The sequence below is a fragment of the Sorex fumeus genome, unplaced genomic scaffold (genome assembly GCF_029834395.1).
Source record: "Sorex fumeus unplaced genomic scaffold, SorFum_2.1 ptg000008l, whole genome shotgun sequence".
Taxonomy (NCBI): Eukaryota; Metazoa; Chordata; class Mammalia; order Eulipotyphla; family Soricidae; genus Sorex; species Sorex fumeus.
Window position 1 is genome coordinate 18,563,256 of NW_026606065.1, and position 21,864 is coordinate 18,585,119.

The window sequence follows — 21,864 nt, forward strand, 5'->3', positions numbered from 1 at the left end:
GAGTCCGGCAAGCTACCGAGAGTATTCGATATGCCAGACACAGTAACAACAAAGTCTCCAATGGAGACGTTACTGGGCCCGCTCGAGCAAATCGACAATCAATGGGAGGGCCTTTACCTTTACCTTTACCTTTAATAAATGATATAGGTAATAAATATAGGTAATAAATATAGGTAATAAATCGGCTGGAGCGATAGCACAGCGGATAGGGCGTTTGCCTTACACGTGGCCAACATGGCCGACCCGAGTTCGATTCCTCTGCCCCTCTCGGAGAGCCCGGCAAGCTACCGAGAGTATTCGATATGCCAGACACAGTAACAACAAAGTCTCCAATGGAGACGTTACTGGGCCCGCTCGAGCAAATCGACGATCAACGGGAGGGCCTTTACCTTTACCTTTACCTTTAATAAATGATAAATTAATGAGATAAAAAGATAGGAATTAAATATATTCTGTCACTGTCACTGTCCTCCCGTTGTCCATTGATTTGCTGGAGCAGGCCCAATAACATTGTGAGACTTGTTGTTACTATGTTTAGCATATCGAATACAACACGAGTAGGTTGCCAGGCTTTGCCGTGTGGGTGAGATACTCTCGGTAGCTCGCTGGGCTCTGCGAAAGTGGAGGAAGAATTGAAGGCCAAGAAATTGAACTCTGGTCTGCCTGATCGGCTGTGTGCAAGGCAAATGCCCTACCTGCTGTGCTATACCTCCTGAATTGTGTTTCCTAATTTTGTTTTCTATATTAGAATGACTGGAAACTTCTTAGCAATCCTAATTAATAGGCCATGTGCTAGGTAACAAATCTGAGTTTTTGGCCATAGAGTGCATTTGTATTGTTCAAAGCTCAATAGGTAAGGTATCTATGTGAAAATGTTATAGGAAAACATTTCTTAGTGATTTTTGCATTTTTCATGACTCCTAAAGTATATTTTATGTGAGAAATAGGTTCACCAAAACTTGTTGGAAGTATGCTCTCAAGAGGAAGCAGGGCAAATATTGCATTAGAAAAAGAATGTATTATTTTTTGGTATTAATATGTTAATTATTTAGTCAGAAACTGATGTGCCCTTTAGTTCAATAAACCACTTAAGCATTTAGTTAAATTTATATGATTACATTGCTTGAAAGATAATTGTAATGATATAAAATGATTCAGTTCAGTGATTCCAGTGTGACTGAAAGATAATGAATCTTTTGTATCATTTATCTTGGGAATAATAACGATATTGAGTCCTATGAATACTAATGAGTCTTTTGCCAGGAAAAGAATAAATTATGTATAGACATATGTGATTCTTATAAACACGTTATTTAAAAAAGTAATTATTGTGTTTGTGAGTAAATATCAGAAATTTGATCATATAAAAGCTTCCTATCACAACTCCACTCAAATTTTATGAAAATTAATCCCAGTAATATAACTATGTATTATATAATTGTTGAACATTACATAATAATACATATTGAAGATACTATTAGCAACCAGTAACATGTCCTTTGTGAGACTTGTTGTTATTGTTTTTGGCATATCGAATATGTCTTGGTGCCTACTTGAGCAAATCGATGAACAATGGACGACAGTGCTACAGTGCTATATATCATATATAATATACATTATACTTGATTATATTCAATAACACTGTTAGAAATGCACAATGAAGAATGAATTTGATAGAAAAAAGGGAGAATATAAGGCCAATTGAAGAAAATTAGAATTATGAATGCTGGATGATCTCACTATGGTATATAGCATAGCAGGACAAAGGTATTCATGATATTAAAGAAGAGATACCTAGATTACCCTTGACCTTAAACTAAAGAAATGAGGATAGAGAAGGAAATAAATTGAGGGGAAAGTTAGTAAAAGTATGTGGACTGGAAGAAACAGAGGCAGGCGGCAGGGGCTTTGAGCACATACATGTGAATATAGATATTAAGTAAGCATGAGAACCAAACTACAAAAAGCAAATTTTAAATGTGTCTGTTAAGGAGGCAGTCTTGGTCTGAGAGGGTACCTGGCAACGTTGATGGAGAAAAGTTGACACTGATGGTGGAAAACTGTATGCCCCAAACTCTATCGTGAAGAAATATATAAGTGCCTTTAAAAAAAGGAAAGGAAAAATTAGAAGACTGAGACTAATAACTCTAGAAAATGATCTTCATTTGAAATATAATGTAACATATATATATATCAATTGTTCTAAATGATTAAACAAACGTTATAGCTGCCATTTGCAGTACTAGATTATGCCATTAGATGTGATCACTATCAAAGGTAAATAATCCCTGAACATTCATATAGTTTTGAAAAATGAGGCCATTTATGTATATCTAGGTAGAGAGATTCTAATATACAAAGATTAGGCTAAAATATTAGCTTCTTGGGAATTTTAATGATTGCTCTTTTTAAAATTTCAAGGGATACTGTAGTCTCTGATATAAATAGAAAGCATGTAAGTGCAAATTTAATTCAAGATGTCAAATATTCAGAATAAAAATAAATAAAAATAAAAATTTATTTTAGTGAGTACTGACAAACATTTATTCTATATAGTAGGTTTTAGTCATTCCTTTATTTTTCAGATAAAGCATATTGAATTTTAAAAAAGCAATATTAATAAGAATAAATATAGGGGAGACTGTGGAAATGGGATGATCAGGACAGGGCCAGCTCCTGTAGCCAAGGGAGGAGTAGGGCAGGGGCCAACTACTGTAGATAAGTGAGGAGTAGGAAGTTCCACCGATCTCGATGTTTCACTGCCTCATGATAGCAAGAAGGCAGCAATGGAGCCAACTGGTGAAGAGCAAACTGACACAGATCATTACAACATGCCACCCATGGCAAGCTATCTGTGGTGTATTCAATATGAAAAAAACAGTAAAAAAAAGGGGGGGGGGGCTCATTCACCTGACACTGGAAGAGTACCCAATACAGCAGCATTGAGAAAAACAAACAAGGAGAGGTTGCTAAAATCTCAGGGCTGAAATAGTCTGCCAAAACGAAGGACTAAAATGACCCTCTGCACTTTTAAAGTACGTATGCTGACATCGGAAGCATCCATCAAGGACCTGATAGTGCAAGTGCAGAAGACCAAGTACTGTGTCATTGGATTGACCAAGATGAGAAGGTATCAATCACATCACGCCATTTTTAACACTGGAGAAGAACTGTTCCTCGGAACATGCGGCAGTAGAGGCGTGGGTGGTATTGGTGTCCTTGTCAACATGAACTTGGCCATAAGCATTGATTCATTGGAATGCCTATTCAAATGCCTGTAGATAAGTAAGGAGTAGGAAGTTGCACTGATTTTGATGTTTCACTGCCTCATCATAGCAAGAAGGTGGCAATGGAGCCAATTGGCGAAGAGCAAACCAACACAGATCGTTACAACATGCCATCCAAATCAGATGCTTATGTTTGAATAGATGTGGCTCATTGCCAGCAGTCTCTATCTTCATCTTCTACAAACCAACATCCAAATAGGATGAAGAAGAAATTGAGAAGTTCTACATGGACCTGGAGTAGTTCCATAAAGAAGACCACACCTTCTAAAAGGTCATTGTTCATGATTTTAACACCAACATAGGATTGAGAAGGTCACCCAGAGAATTCCACATTAGGACCCATGGCCTAGAATGGAATGAACAGGGTGAGAGACTGTCTGAATTCATTATGCTGACCAAAACCATCCATGGTAACTCACAGTTCCAGAGGGCCGAATCTAAACACTGGACATGGGAGTCTCCCAGTGGACAGTTCTACAACAAAATTTGGTCACATCATATTCAATCGACTATTTTGCCTACCTATGTCACCGTTGATCCAAAATTCCAAACGGGATCAGACAACATTATCCTTATGAGAAATTCTACTTCAAAGAGCTGGGAGAAAGGGCTGCAAAGTTTAAGAAGTGAACTCCCAGAACGGCCACCACTGGGAGCTCTTTGTCACGATTGCAAAAATATGGGAAGACGCCGTCATTGGACAACATCAACAAAGAATTTGATCAACTGCTTTAGCACCTCCAAGATCATGCAAGGAATGCCGAGAGAAAGGCACAAAAAGAAGCCTGTCTCCAAACTCAAGCTCACTCGCCATCATGGTTTGGCGTGAGCCTCAGGGAATCACAAGCTAACATCAAAGCTGCCAAAGCTGTGCAGAGAAGCTATAAAGGAAGACCTCAAAGAGAGAAGAGGAGCATTGTTGGCCGATGAGGCAGAAGCCGCAAAAAGTATTCACAAAACCTGCCTGTCCTTTGCCAACTATAAGATCAAGATGACTGCTCTGAACATCCTGATGGATCTATCACATCTTCCAGAAGGGGAATGGAGAATGTTATTCACAACTTCTACTCAGATCCTTTTGATAGCCACGTTGACCTGCCCACATACCAAATTCCACAGGATGGATGTTTTGTTCCCAGCATTCTCTCTTCCGAAAACTGACATGCCATTTCATTGGTAAAGAAGCATACATCACCTGGTCCAGACAAGGTCAGACCCAAACACCTGAAGAATTTGCCATCAGTACAAATCAAAACACTGGCTGGGCTCTTCACACGCTACCTGTCTGAATGCAAATTTTTGTCCCATTGGAAAACCAGCAGGACCGTCCTGTTGTACAAGAAGGGAGACATCCATGACATCAGCAATTATTGACTAATCTGCTTATTCTATGTCATCTACATTATTCACTCGAGTCATCCTGAATAAGATTTGCAGAATACTAAATGAAGGACAACCATGCGAGCAAGTCGTGTTCTGAAAAGTATTCAACATGATCAACCATATCCACATGGTGACCAAGCTCATTGAAGTTTCGGGAGAGTTCAAGATGCTGCTGTTTAACGTTCATTGATTTAAAGAAGGCCTTTGATTTTGTTGAGACTAAAGCAGTCATTGCCGCCCAAACAAGGCATTCAGACTCAGTATATCAGGATACACCATGAGCTGTACAACGGATTCATCACCAGGATCTCACCATTCTACAATTCTACAAGAAGTGATCATCAGCGTAAAGAGAGGGGTTCAACAGGTCTTTACCATTTCATCGAAACTCTTCAGTGCCACCCTGAGAACATCATGTGATGACTGGAATGGGAATGAATGGGAGTGAAGGTAGACGGGCGAAAACTACACCACCTCCACTTCATTGATGATATTGTTCTAATAACACCAAATATTAACCAAGCAGCACATATGTTGGCCGACTTTGTCTGTGAGTGTGGAAACGTTGGACTGCAGCTGAATCTCATGAAGACAATGTACATAAGAAATGAACTAGGTCCTGACGTTCCACTTGTCCTCAACAGAACGACCATCTCTGAATGCAGCAGTTATGTCGAGAACTCAACATGACAAACAACTTGGTGCCAGAGCTGCGCAGGAGGAAGAGAGCTATGGAAGGCCTTCAAGAGTGTCGAGGAAGTGGTTAAGAGGACAAAGAACCTCCAACTCTGGACATATCTTTTCGATTCTACCATTCTTACTGCACTAACCATGCAACAGAGGCCTGGGCCCTATGAAAACAGGATAATAACACTATACAGGTATACCAAAAAGGAATTGAAAGAGCTATACTTAGAATATCACATTTCACTCAAATGAGAGAAGGAATCCAGAGTTTTGACCTCTGTTGACCATCAAGAATCAGGGATGCTGCCTTGTTTGCCAAAGCATCGAAAATCAGATGGGGGGGGAGGGGGCCAGGCAATGCGATTTAGAGCTGACTGCTGGAGTAGAGCTGTTAACGACTGGATTCCACAGGATATTAAAAGAACGTCTAGCTGCCCACCTACGAAATGGTCAGACTTCTTTGTCAAAAGACTGAACAAACATTTTGAGGCTCTTTGTGTTCCTAGAATGAGCAGACACCATTGGGCTACACTAGCATGCGACAGGGATGAATGGAGACATTACTGGTGCACGCTGGAGCAATTTGATGATCAAGGGGTGACAAGTGATACAAATGATTCAAATGTGGGGAAAATGCAACATGCCATCGCTATGCAAAATAAGATTTTAAGAAATGAATAGCTTAAATTTATGGCTAAAAATTTCTTTGATCTACATAAAATAGATTTATATGGAACATTGTGGGACAAAACCGAGATCCTCCAAATTCCAGTAGGTGGGGTCACACCCACCACCTGGCCCCCTGGCGCCATGTAATCCCATCAACGGCCAAGACTCAGAGACTATAAAATCCAGCTCCCGGACGAGAACAGTGCAGTCTTCTGCCCTCGCGCCTGGCTGTTCCTCGCCGGGGCCCCTTGGAGGGGAGCGGGTTGAGCTTTCCTCCCCGCCCCGACCAGGGCTCTGGCAGCCGAAGACCTCCAGGACCAGCCACCACCATGCTGAGACCACTCTCCGCACACATGAAGGTACTGGCAGAGGGACAAAGCCACGCGGGTTCCGGGGCCGAGTCCTCCAAGCCTACTCGAATTGGAGTCGAGCATCTTCCACCCAGATCCTCCAAATTCCAGTAGGCGGGGGTCACACCCACCACCTGGCCCCCTGGCGCCGTGTAATCCCATCAGCGGCCAAGACTCAGAGACTATAAAATGCAGATCCCGGAACCGCGAATGCGGCTGCGCGACATCTTATCAGAACATCTTTTTATGATATTTTATTATCTCATTCCTACTTTGGACAAACTTGCAGGCTATCGAATATAGCCTGCCCACAGGGCAGAGTCTGGCAAACTCCCCGTGGCGTACCAAATATGCCAATTACCAGTAACAATGATGGATCTCATTCTCCTAAAGAGCCTTGAATATAATCTCAGGGCTAGGATGAAAGAGATGTTACTGGGGCCTGCTCGAGGCAATTGACGAAAAATGAAATGAAATTCTGGGACAAATGAAGGCAAAAGATAAGCCTATATAATAAGATGGTTGTGACAGACACTCTTGTATCCATACTAAAATCTCTGTGATCCCTGCATGTATCCATAGTTTTGGTGGATTTATATGGGTTTTTACTTATTTTGGCTTTTTTTTTGCGTCCCTCTTTTACTCACCTTCCTCTCTATGACTATTTGTAATATACCATGCTCAAAGAACTTACCACAGTTTTTGCTTTGAGATGTGTGAGGGCAAGATATAGTCAATATGAAACCATGTTTTCCTGTTTAACACAAATAGTGCCTCGGACAACATGTGGTTTAGAATCCTCATTTTGTTCTATGTGTATGATTTTTAGAAAATTATTTTATTCTTTGAGCAGGCAATTAGAGAATTCCTACTATTTTCCAAACTCTGGGGCAATGTAGTAACCAAAAGTAAAGGATCAAGCTGTGCATCAAACTAAACTGTTTCATTAAGAAAATATATTTTTTAAAAAAGAAAAGAAAATATAAAGACACTGAGAGCAGAATGCTTTTAATACGTATGAGGGAAAGTTACACTAGTGTAGTGCCGGTCAGAGTAGCGAGGCCTAACCATGTATAGCTATACTTTAATATTTTGTTACTTTTTCTCTCATTAGATCTTACGTTGGATATCTTTCTTCCTCCTTGATGTTTTTAGTGTTTTAGTTAGATTTGGGGGCTATACCTGGCAGTGCTTAGAGCTTGCTCCTGGCTCTGCAGTCAGGAGACCATATTGAGTGCCAGGCATCAAACCCAGGTCAGCTACATGCAGGGTAAACACCCAACCTGCTATACTATGGCTTTGACCCAAGTTTTGTATTTCTAAAAGATGATTCTATTTTTGTTTGTGTGGATGTATATCTCAAAAGTTAAAATACAATGCATAAAAATTATTAACATAACTTATTTATAAAGTTAAATATATTTAGATTTCTATTTGATTCAAAGATTGATATGAGATATAGTTAGGGTATTCTCAAAATTTATTTCTTAAAGTTTCTGGCACTATTATTTTCTCTGCAAAGAAATATGAATTTGAATTGGCCTACTATGAAATATTCAGAGTTGAAAAAAATTAAAAACTATGGGGTGACAATTCAAACTTTTTCTTGTTTATGAAAAAAATGAAAGACAAAATGAAAAGTGATATTTCTGTATGAATTTTATTATACTAAATAAAAATCTATTAAAATTTTAAAAACTTGAACAATAATAATTTAACTATGACTATAATTTAACTAAGATATTCAAAGGAATGCATATACGCCCTATTGAAAGAATCCACTCATTTTAAAATTAATGATTGCATTTAAGAATAGCATTATTATATATTTTTGTTAATTCTAAATAGATCTATCTTCCTAAATGGTGAAGGGCATATTTCCTCCATAAAATCGAGTAATTAAATTATATTATGTTATAATCTTTAGAGAAATTAAAATAGAGAATTAAATATTATGAAATAATTTAATATAATAAATAAATGAAAGCATAGTTTCTAAATTTTTCTCTTTGTTATCTTATGCAGAGAATTCTAGTTTTCATTTCGATGTTGGTCCAGGTAATAATTTTCCTTTGATCATTGATGTATAAGATTAAATATTATTCTAACAATTATATTTTCTGATCAAATCTTAAAAGTGTTATTTTCCAATGCACAGAAATTATGCATGATATCTGTGTGTTTCAAGTATCATCAGTTTTTACTTTATTCCTGTTTTAAGAATATAAACCTTAAAAATAAATTTTGTTCTATTTTATCCCTAACAGACTAATTATATTAAGGTATAAGGCATATTTTAGAGTAAGTATTCTAAAATAAATCTAAGATGAGTCTGATTCAATAAAACTCAAATATAAAAATCTTTAATTTTTAATAGGGACCAAAAACAGGAACACAGTAGTATATTAGCATGATTCTATACTTGTAAAAAAAGAGACAGATGAAAATAAATAGAGAGGATTGAGGAAAGTTAAAGCAGGAGGCTTAGCAGCTATGTTTGTGTCTATTAACAAAGAAACTTCAAGAGCAAAGAGGGTGAAAAAGTTGAGAATGAGTAACTTTAGAAAGAAGTAACTATTGTTCCTGTCAGTTATGACAGAGTTTTAAAAAATGTATAAAAATGAAAAGGAATGGAGAGGAGCTATTTCACCTCAAGAATTTTGTGAAAAGACTGTCAATTTCCTATAGAAATAGAAAATCTAATACGGGAGGAAATCTAAGAAGATTTTGGAAGCAAGAAGATTTTGATTCCCAATACATAATTAAACTAGAGTGACGAAGAGATAATTTGAAAGTACTTCAAATCATTGGCTTTAGCATATTTAGTTTGAGTCTCATGCTTATAGTGTTGTTGTTCCTTCGGTTTAGATATACACATACACCACACCCTCCACCACCTGTATACTGCTTCAGAAGCCTGAGGTCCCTTCCTTCCTTCCTTCCTTCCTTCCTTCCTTCCTTCCTTCCTTCCTTCCTTCCTTCCTTCCTTCCTCCCTCCCTCTTTCTTTCTCTCTTTCTTTCTTCCTTTCTTTCTTTCTCTCTCTTTCTCTTTCTCTCTTTCTTTCTTTTTCTTTTTTCTTCTTCCTTCCTTCCTCCCTTCCTTCCTCCCTCCCTTCCTTCCTTCCTTCCTTCCTTCCTTCCTTCCTTCCTTCCTTCCTTCCTTTCTTTCTTTCTTTCTTTTTCTTTTTTCTTCTTTCTTTCTTCTTTCTTTCTTTCTTTCTTTCTTTCTTTCTTTCTTTCTTTCTTTCTTTCTTTCTTTCTTTCTTTCCTTTCTTTCGTCTTTGTTTCTTATTAGCCTGGGTGTAGGAATAAGGATTAGTAGGATCCCGGGGGCATTGAAGAAGGAAGCTGACACTACTGGTGGTATTGGTGTTCGAATATTGCATGCCTGAAAGACTATTAAACAATGTTGCAAATTATGGTTACCTACCATAATTAAAAGGTGAAAAATAGAAGAATAAAAAAATTAACTTTAAAATTTTATAGTGAATTGAACAGAGGTATAAGCAAATATAAAAATCCAAAATAAGTACATTTGTTGAAAGTATTTTTTATCAATACTTGAATCATAAATCATATTTCAGAAAGTGTTCAAGTATTATAAATTTCTATTCAGCAAAAATAATAAATTCAAAATCACTATAAAATGACTCTTAAATCCTTGATTTAATAGAGACTTTGGAAAACATTATATGAAATGTTCTGCTTATGCATCCTTTACTATGTAGTTTTATTTTTAATATTTTGGGGCAGAGAAAGGGAAAATTCACAAACAGTACTGATGGTGAAGAGGAGCCCTCAGTGTGCTGATTATGGGGTTCCAGAAAGATGCCCAGCAAGACGCAGGAGAGCATGGTGAGCATAAATCTAACCTGTGCAATCTGCATAAAATGTAGTCCTTCTACCAAGAACTTCTAGATTTTATATTGCTTCAATTTGGAATTTTGGGGGTACAAGATGACTTTCTTAAACTGATTAAATTGTGGGTCAATGTTTCTTAAAATTCTGTCTCCATGTTCCAATGAAGGGGCACAACACTAATGTACATGCTTTGAGTGAGAGAGGCCAGGGTTCAATCAGGCATTACATGATCGAACAAGCATGCATGGGGAGTGACTCCATAGTACCACACCCAAAACAACACCAAACCAAAATAAATGCTATTTTCTTACTACAAATTTATTTATTTATTTATTTATTTATTTATTTATTTATTTATTGGCTCTAACCAGTTGTTTGAAGCTATTTGTATCTCTGCTCTGGTTTCAGACCAAGCAAAGCTTTAAGAAAAATGTGATTCTCTGAATAAAACCTGGGATTAAACTTGGGGTTTAAACCTGCATAAAAAGAATATACTCAAGCCCTCACATTAACTTAAAATCTACTAAACCATTTGAGACTTTTATAATCAGGCATAGAATTTTACTTATAAATTTACACTGCTGGAGTATATATTGTAAGTTTATTTTTGCATACTGGTCTTTTGTTAGAATTGGAGCAGGCCAATGGGTTATTGTTGTATTGTAGTTCAGGCAGCCATGACTTTTTCCACAGAATTAGGTGATAAAGGCTGAGATGAATGTCCAGAGTGCTTAGAGTGGCAAGTATAACTTCGGCCGCTTGGCCGCCTTGGAGAAAAAAAGATCGTCACAGACTACTTTGAGAGTCTGTATGTCACAAAACAAGAGAATCTAGAAGAAATGGATAAATTCCTGAATTCCTATGCTCTCCCAAGATTGAACCAGGAAGACTCGAGATAACTGGTCATCTGTTTTTGGGCACTCGGTATTTTCCAGATTTTGACTACTGTGAACAGTGCAGCAATGAACATAGAAATGCAGATGTCATTCCGACTGTACTTTTTTGCCTCTCCGGAATATATTCCCAGTAGTGGTATTGCTGTGTCAAATGGGAGCTCAATTTCTAATATTTTGAGAATCGTCCATACAGTTTTCCAAAAGCGCTGAGCCAGGCTGCATTCCCACCAGCAATGAAGAAGGGTCCCTTTCTCGCCACATCTGCGCCAACACTGATTGCTTTTGTTCTTTTGGATGTGGGCCACTCTCTGTGGTATGAGATGATATCTCATTGTTGTATTAATCTGCATCTCCCCGATGATTAGTGATGTAGAGCATTTTCTCATGTGCTTTTAGACACTCAAATTTCTTCTTTGGGAAAGTATATGTTCATTTCATCACCCCATTTTATGATGGGGTTAGATGTTTTCTTCTTGTAGAGTTCAACCAATGCTTAGTATATCCTTGATATCAACCCCTTATCAGATGGGTATTGGGTAAATATCCTTTCCCATTCTGGAGATTGTCTTTGTATTCTGGTCACTATATCTTTTGAGGTGCAGAAGCTTCTTAATTTAAGATAGTCCCATTTGTTTATCTCTGTTTCCACTTGGTTGGTCAGTGGAGTGTCGTCTTTGAAGATACCATTAGCCTCAATATCGTGGAGAGTTTTGCTGACCTTGTATTCAATGCACCTTATGGATTTTGGACTGTGTTGAGATCTTTAATCCATTTTGATCTCACTTTTGTCCATGGTCGAGGTCTAAGCCCATTTTTTTGCATGTGGTTGTCCAGTTATGCCAGCACCATTTGTTGAAGGGGCCTTCCTTGTTCCACTTCACACTTCTTGCTCTCTTATCAAAGATTAGATGTTCATACATTTGGGGCTGTGTGTACCGATATTCCACCCTGTTCCATTGGTCTGCGGCCCTGCCTTTGTTCCAGTCCCATGCTGTTTTGTTTATTACTGCTTTGTAGTGGAGTTTGAGGTTGGGGAGGGTAATGCCTCCTCAAGTCTTTTTCCCAAGAATTGCTTTATCTATTCGTGGGCATTTGTTGTTCCATCTGAATTTCAGAAGTGCTTGATCTATTGCTTTGAAGAATTTCATAGGTATCTTTATAGGGATCACATTGAATCTGTATAATGCTTTTGGGAGTAATGCCATTTTGACAATTTTAATTCTGCCCATCCATAATCAGGGTTATGTTTCCATTTCCTTGTGTCCTATTCTATTTCATGGAGTAACGTTTGGTAATTTTCATTGTAAAGGTCCATTCCCTATTTAGTTAGGCTGATTACGAGGTATTGGATTTTCTGGGGCACAATTGTGAATGGGATTAATTTTTTCATGTCACTTTCCTCTCTCTTATTATTTGCATATAGGAAGCCATGGATTTCTGGGCATTGATTTTATTGCCTGCTACTTTACTGTACAAGTCTATTGTTTATAGGAGTTTCTTGGTAGAGGATTTAGGATTCTCGAGATATAGTATCATATCATATGTGAATAGTGAGAGATTGATTTCTTCCTTTCCTATCTTGATGCCCTTAATGTATTTTTTTTGCCTAAAGATAAAAACCATATCATCATATTAATAGATGCAGAGAAAGCTTTTGACAAGATCCAGCACCCGTTTATGATAAAAATTTTCACCAAAATGGGTTTTGAAGGAACTTTCCTCAAGATAATCAGAGCCATCTACGACAAACCCATGGCAAGTGTTATGCTAAATGAGGAAAAAATAAGAGCCTTTCCTTTAAGATCAGGGACAAAACAAGGATGCCTACTATCACCACTTCTGTTAAACATAGAACTGGAAGTACTTACAATAGTGATTAGGCAAAAACTTGGTACATATACACAATGGATTACTATGCAGCTGTTAGAAAAGATGAAGTCATGAAGTTTACATACAAGTGGTACAACATGGAAAGTATCATGCTAAGTGAAATGAGTCAGAAAGAGAGGGGCAAATACAGAAGATTGCATTCATCTGGGGAATATAAAATAACAAAATGGGAGACTAACACCCAAGAATAATTGAGATAAGTACCAGGAGGTTCACTTCATGGCTTGGAGGCCAGTCACACATGCTGGAGGAGAAGGCAGCACAGATAGGGAGGGGAGCACCATGTAACGGTGTTGCGAGGATCCTCCCAGGATGAGAGATGTGTGCTGAAAGTAGACTATAGACAGAACATGATTGCCATTCAATGCCTCTTTTGCAAACCACAGAACCCAAAAGGAGATAGAAAACAAAAGGGAATAACCCACCACAGGGGTGGGCGAGATTGGGGGGGAGGGGAGGAGAAGGATACTGGGAGTATTGGAGGTGGAGAATGGGCACTGGTGTATGAATTGGTACTCGAACATTGTATAACTGAAACCCAAACACGAAAATAACTGTAAGTCTACCACTGTACCTCATGGCTTTTCACTAATAAAAATTTTTTTAAAAAGACTCTACTGTGTTGGATGAGATTTTGATTAAAGTAATAAAGTTCCTTTCATTTTGCAAAAATTAAAAGAAAGAAAAATTTCTGGAATTTTGAATACTACATTTAAAATATTTTTTTCTTTTTCTTTTTTTGCTTTTTGGATCACACCTGGCAATGCACAGGGGTTACTCCTTGCTTTGAACTCAGTAATTACTCCTGGCGGTGATCAGAGGACCATATGGAATGCTGGGAATCTAACCTGGGTCTGCCGCCTGCAAGGCAAACTCCCTACCCTCTGTACTATCACTCCAACCCCTAAATGTAAACTAATTTTATTAACTGCAGTTGCTAACTGACACAGAGGAGGATTCTAAAAACCTATATCAGTTTACATGTGCCCCAACATTGTACATACTTCCCAATGGGTAGGCTGGAGTTTGCTTTACACTTGACCAACCCGAATTTGATTTCCAGCATGCAAAATGGTACCTTGAGTCTAGAGATACCTAAGCACAGAGCCAGGATTAAGCCTTGAAAACGGCCAGGTGAGGCCCCCAGAAAAGAAAAAAAAAATTCCCAATGCGCTGTAATCAGATATATTACATATTATAACTTATACTCAACCAGGATAACAAAATAGATATCAGTTTAAAATTGCATTTTTCTTATTGATAATGAATATGAAAATTTGTGTTCTTATTATTTTTATTTTGTTTTTCTTTTTAAAATTTTACTGACAAGCTGCATTTTTATTGACATTCAATTGTATTACAATATTTGTTAGAAATTATTAGAAAAACTTTCCAAATTCTAAGATAATCCTTTTAATCCAGTAGAATTAAAGGTCTTTACAATAAAAAATGCTCATATACCATTTAGATTCTACTGTTAATATTTTCCAAACCATGCTGTATAGTACAAGTTAATTCATAAAATCTTCAAATGTCATTTTTTTTGTTAATTTATCTAGATTTTTGATACATTTTTAAAAAAATGAGTGGGAAGAGTATACTTTCTCCTCTGGAAAGAAAGATGGCAGCCACTTAGGAGCTTTATGGAAAGCCAGGTATGAGCCGGTCATGATGGGGCGACTGAAACCTCATGGGAAGGGGGCGCGTTCCCGGCTCGTCCATCACACCCTACCGAGGTCACACATTGCCCCCCACGTGCTCTCCGGCACGGCCATGGCTCCAGAGCACAGAAACCAATCTCATAATTATCTGACCCACAGCAGAAATACTTTCAGGCTTAATAAGTAAAATACCAGAAATCCAAAATCATTTGATTCTTGTGACCAGCTGTAGACAACAAATTATTTCACAATTCCTTTTCAGCATGTCTAATTTGGGGGTGTAAACTCTAAATAATAATGGTGCATCTTTTGTCAAAACAATGATTCTAATCAAAGTAGATAGAGTGTTAACTAGAATTCATCTGCCTCACAGGCATTGGGAGGGTTGGGAGGGGGCGTTATTGGGGTTCTTCGTGGTGAAAAATAAGTATTGGTAAAAAGAAATGTGTTTGATATTTGCATGACTGAGACTTAAACCTGAAAGCTTTGTAACTTTTCCCACAGTGATTTAATAAATAAATATTTTTTTTAAAAAGAGTAAACTTTCTCTTAGAAGCATTTTTAACATTCTACATTCAAATTTTTTGTTGTTTAATTTAAAATTTATAAACTATATAGCAATCTAAGCATACATTTCAAGTTTTGACAACACATAAATCTAAAACAAAAATCTTTAGAGGATTATAGTCATCGTTGGATTCATTTGTGTTTTTTGTTGTCTTACTATTTTCATAGTTTCACTATGTTGAAATATTATGTATATTATATATTAATCAAAGTGAAATACACAGTTGCAAAGTTGTTCATGACTGGACTTGAATCATATAATGTTCTAATAGTCAACCCTTCCACTCTCTTCACCATTGTACATTTACCACCACCAATATCCCCCGTTTCCCTCCCCTCCCATACACCTTCCTCTATAGCAAGCACTTTCTCCGTGTGTGTTTCTTTGTCTGTATCATTCTCTCCTTCTCTTTCTCTTTCTTTCCTCTCTCTCTCTTTCTCCTTTTTTGGGTATTATGTTTTGAAATACAGATGCTGAAAGATTATCATGTATATACATTTACCTATTTCCAGCACCTAGTTCTTCTCAGTTCTTGTCCGGAGTGATTATTTCTAACTATTGTCATCATACAGGTCCCTTCTCTATCCTAACTGTCCTTTGCCTCCCATATACTTGTAACAAGCTTCCAACCATTCACTAATCGTTCTTACCAGTGTTTTTTCTAGTCTTGGATATTGGTGTCATGCCTTTTTTTGTGTTTTAAATAAGTGCAGTCATTCAATACATTTCCCTTTCCTTCTGACTCATTTCACCTAGCATGACACACTACATATCCATCTATTTATAAGCAAATTTCATGATTTCATAATTTTCCTAACAGCTACTTTATACTCTCCATTTCCATCCATTTAAAAACAAATTTCATAACTTCATTTTTCCTAACAGCTGTGTAATATTCCATTATGTAAACGTAGCATTTTTTTCTTTATCCAACCTTTTGTTTGGTCACTCAGGTTGTTTCCAAATTCTGTCTATGTAAAAATTGCTGCAGTGAACATAGAACCATGGGATGGCATTAATGTTTTGGCCCCAAGATATATTCCCAGAAGTGGTATTGTTGAATGATAAGGGAGTTCAGCTTCAATTTTTGAGGAAATTCAAATTGTTTTCCAAATGGCTGGACCAGTTGGCATCCCGAACAGCAATAAATGAGAGTCCCTTTCACCCTGAGTCCATGCCAGCTCTGCTTTTTCTTGTTTCTTTTGAATGTGTGCCAGTCTCTATGGTGTGAAAGAGTATCTCATTGTTATTTTGATTTTCATCTACTGATGATTAGTGTGGGCTGGAGCAATAGCACAGCGGGTAGGGCATTTACCTTGCATGCAGCCAACATGGCCGACCTGAGTTTGATTCCCCCATTTTTCTCGGAGAGGCCGGCTAGCTACCGAAAGTATCTTGCACACATGGCAAAGCCTGGCAAGCTATCCATGATGTATTCGATATGCCAAACACAGTAACAAGTCTCACAATGTTACTGGGCCCTCCTGAGCAAATCGATGAACAACGGGAGGACAGTGACAGTGACAGTGACAGATGATTAGTGACTTTGAGCATTTAATCATGTGTCTTTTGACCATTTGAGTTTCTTCTTTGAGGAAATTTCTGTTCATTTATCCTCCCTATTTTTTGATGAAGTTGGCTTTATTTTTTTCTTGTAAAGTGCTACCAGTGCCTTATATATCTTGTATAGTAAACTCTTGTCAGGTGGCTCTTGCGTAAATATTTTTTTTTTCATTCCATGAGTTGTCTTTGTATCTTGGTCACCTTATGTATTTTTAAGTGGGATTAACTGGATAGGTATTTTCTTTATATGGCTTCTGTCACCTTATTCTTCCTTAGAATTGCCTACAAACTAGTGCTGTGAAATTATTGCCTTGTTTCTGGAAATTAGAATTCCACTACAACTATATGTTAAATGATATCCTTCCTATATTAATGCTAAGATGAGAGACACAGATAATAATTACTAATAATAATTGCCTCCAGTATTCTAGAATCCCAAATACAAATTTATAACTATCAATTGAATATATACTCTTTCCTAATCAATCTTTGTAGAAATTAAGCATTTGTTGATGTTTATTGAATAGATGACTGAGTACTTTAGTACACATTAGTTTATTTTTTTCCTATCTGTTGCTTAAAGAGCACAGTATGAAAAGAACTCACACATAATTACCAAAATCTATAATTACTATAATTGCTGTGAACTTTATATCCATTCAAGCTTTTAAATTAGTCCTTGTCTTAGATGACATTTTGGGGAAGGACAAATCTAAAAGTTGAACAAATAAAAAGCTTATGGGTAACATTCTATCTGACAGGTTTTATACTTGCTTTACATAATAAAAGGAACATAGGTAGATTATTTCAGGAGGTTAAAGAAAACAAAAAATGTACGTCAAAACTAAAACAATTTTCTTCCATAAATGTATTTAGTAAGTTATTTTCACAAACTTTCTTAAAATACGGGATGAAAAAAATAAGTTTAAAATGTTATGGCCTATTTGGAATATATTAAATAATTAACATGATAAAAAGTGTGGGTAAAAAACTTTTACCAGGATATCTGTACAGAAAACCCCAAATGTATGACCCATCTAATCTTTGATAAGGGAGCAAGAAACATGAAATGGAGAAGGAAAGCCTCTTCAACAAACGGTATAGGAATAACTGGACAAACGCATGCAAAAAAATTGGCTTAGACCTCAACCTACCCCATGCACAAAAGTTAGATCAAAATGAATTAAAGATCTCAACATCAGCCAAAATCCATAAGGTACATTGAAGACAAGATCAGATAATCCCTCCACGATATTGGGGCTAACTGTATCTTCAAAGACAACACTCCACTGACCATCCAAGTGGAAACAGAGATAAACAAATGGGACTATCTTATATTAAGAAGCTTCTGCACCTCGAAAGATACAGTGACCAGAATACAAAGACAACATACAGAATGGGAAAGGATATTTACCCAATACCCATCTGACAAGAGGTTGATATTTAAGATATACAAAGCACTGGATGAACTCCAAAAGAAGAAAATATCTAACCCCAACAAAAAAAATGGGGTGATGAAATGAACAGAAACTTTCTCAAAGAAGAAATCCAAATGGCTAAAAGGCACATGAGAAAATGCTCTACATCAGTAATCATCAGGGAGCTGCAGATCAAAACAACAATGAGATATCATCTCACACAGCAGAGACCGGTCCACATCCAAAAGAACAAAGGCAACCGGTGTTGGCACGAGTGTGGTAAGAAAGGGACTCTCCTTCACTGCTGGTGGGAATGCCAACTGAAAAACAGTATAGATTATTCTAAAAAAATTAGAAATTGAGCTCCCATTTGACCCAGCAATACCACTTCTGGGAATATGTCCTGGATAAGCAAAAAATTACAGTGGAAGTGACATCTGCACTTCTATGTTCATTGCTGCACTGTTCACAATAGCCAAAATCTGGAAAAAAACCTGAGTGCCCTAGGACTGATGACTGATTAAAGAAACTTTGGTACATCTATACAATAGAGTACTATTCATCTGTTCGAAAAGATGAAGTCGTAAAATTTACATACAAGTGGTACTACATGGAAAATATCTTGCTAAGTGTAATGAGTCAGAAAGAGAGAGACAGACATAGAAAGATTGCCTTCATCTGGGGAATATAAAGTAACAAAATAGGAGACTAACTTTCACGAATAGTCGAGGTAAGTTCCAGGAGGTTCACTCCATGACTTGAAGGCCAACTGCACATGCTAGGGGAAAGGGCAGCTCAGATAGATAAGGGAACACCAGGTAGAGTGTTGTGAGGATCCTCCTAGGATGGGAGATGCATGCTGAAAGTAGGCGATAGATCGAACATGATTCCTGCTCAATTCCTCTTTTGCAAACCTCAGCAACTAAAAGGAGAGAGAGAGAACAAAAGGGAATGCCCTGCCACAGAGGCAGGATGGGATGGAGGGAATGGTGGGAGTGGGAGGGATACTGGGATTATTGGGGGTGGAGAATGGGCACTGGTGGAGATATGGTTACTTGATCATTCTATAACTTAAACCCAAGTACAAAAACTTGTAAGTCCAAAACTGTACCTCACGGTGTTTCACTAATAAAAATTAAAAAGAAAAATTTTTCCAGGATAGTAAAAGTTTAAAATGATTTTTTTTTATGTTATTGGTTTTGGGTCACACCCAGTGATGCTCAGAATTTACTGCTGGTTCTGAAGTCAGAGTTCATTCCTGGTGGGGTTTTGGGACAAGAAGTGATGCCTGGGATGGAACCTGTTCTGGCTATTTGCTAGCAAAGAGCCCTACCGGCTGTACAATCATGCTAGCTCAGTTAATTTAAAATTAAAAAATATATATATTTCCTTGCAGTAACAGATAGCACAGCGGGTAGGGCCTTTGCCTCACACATGGCCGACCCAGGTTCCATTCCTCCCCCTTTCGGAGAGCTTGGCAAGCTACCCATGGTGTATTCGATATGCCAAAAACTGTAAAAAGTCTCACAATTTGCTGTGAGATGTTTCTGGTGCACACTTGAGTGAATGGACGAATAACGGCGGGGGCGGGGGGGGGGGGGAGTGGAGGGGGCAGTGCTACAGTTCTACATTAACAGATACTCCTTGGAGTGCTATGTATTAAAATGTTTTTAGATTAATATGAAGCTCTCATATATTTTCATTTAAAATTAAGCCTAGAAATTTTAAAAAATATTTCTTAAATTTCCCAATAAAGATCTGAGTATATTCTTTAAAACTATATATTTTAGGTGTTACCTAGAATTATCCATCCACACAAAGACTCACGTTAGTACGATAGTGTACTTTCCTGTGTTATGGATTATTGAGAATTTTACAAAATATTTGTATACAAATCTTAAAAGATTTAAAGTTAGTTCATTGTACAAAAAAGATAGCTGGTTTGACGTCCCTCCAGAGACGTTCAGGCATCTACTTTATCCAAGTTATCCAAGACCAATGACCTGGTCTTGTCCCCTATGCGCAACGGGGGGAGAGTCCTGTGTTTAGTAACTTTTCACTGCCTGGGCGTTGAACTCTGCATGTAATTGAGCAATATCCGGCATCTGAACCCTGCCTGGACCTGCCCCTGTCTGGCTCTGCGTGGCCCGACTCTACTGGTCCCAGTGTCTAGGTGTACTGCCCTTTCGGACTGCGGGAGAGGAGAGGGTCCAGAGAGCATATGCTCAAAGAGACAAAAAGAGAGCAAGAGGAGTGCTAGAGATGGGGCTTGAGGTTTTCTAAATCCCACTCACAGCTATCGCTACATTCTGATTGGCTACTTGTTCCATGAGTAGAGATTTAAAGTGACCCTCAAGCTCCACACTCGAGCTCTTGCTGTATCACTCAGATCACTAAAACATAAGATGTTAAATAGCTTCATGTTTCGTTGCATAGGTTGTAATAACACTGGTATTGTTATTTTCTCCAAATGAACATTATAAACCCTACTATGAAAGCAGAATGCAAAGACAAGAAGACATTTTTTTCAATTAACCATTACGTTTAGCTTTTATACGTTTTTTGGACAGTAAGCTGCCATGTGTTCCTCACTCAGTTGTTCTTAGCATCGAGAGTGAACTGCTAAGTGGTCATGAAAATAAGTCTCATGTTGGACTTTTGGCCACATAGTCGCTTTCCAAAATTTAAATTTAACAATCTATATTTTAAGGAAGATTAACAACATGGTTCTATTTTTATTTCATGGAAAAACATTTTCAAGGCATTATTTCTTCTTACTATTCAGGAATTTGAAAGCTTTATAGAGAAAAAAAGGCTAATAATGTCACTTGGATGGAATTAGCATTTATCAAAAATAGGGCCATCTCGTATTATTTTAAAACATTAGCAAAATCACAGCAAGAGGCAGAACAAACCATTATTTCTACTGGTGTCTCTGTGAAAGAAGAAGCCTAATTGACAGTAACCATGGGGATTCAAACAATTGTAAGAGTCTGATAACAGTTTTATACATTGTTTCATATCGAAGCTCTATTAGTTTCTTTGTAGATATTATTTTTGTTAATTCCACTGTAATTTTGATATACCCAAATATATGGTTTAAATATGGAAAATGTAAGTACAACTAATCATAAGTTGACCTTATATATTAAGTTTTACTGAATTTAGACATCTTTAAAAAAAGAACAATTAAATGTTTCTTTCTAGAAACTTTACAAATCTCATTAAATTAGATTCTAAATTTCAACCAGGGTATGTTTTTTAAATTTAATTGTGTTCTTCTGCTTTGTCTTGGGTCCACACTTGATTGTACTCAAGGTTGACATCTGGCTCTGTGCTCAGAAGTCACCCTGGAATTGCTTCTGGGACTCTATGTGGGACAGATGATGTATCTTGAATCAACCTATATAAGGCAAATTCTGCCGGAGGTCCGGGAACTTTCCCCTGGGCAACACGGGTAGGAACTGAGTCCTCAGTTTGTAGCCCAGGCAACAGGCCGGCTGGAGCGATAGCACAGCGGTAGGGCGTTTGCCTTGCACGCAGCCAACATGGCTGACCCGAGTTCGATTCCTCCAACCCTCTCGGAGCCCAGCAAGCTACCGAGAGTATCTCACCCGCACGGCAGAGCCTA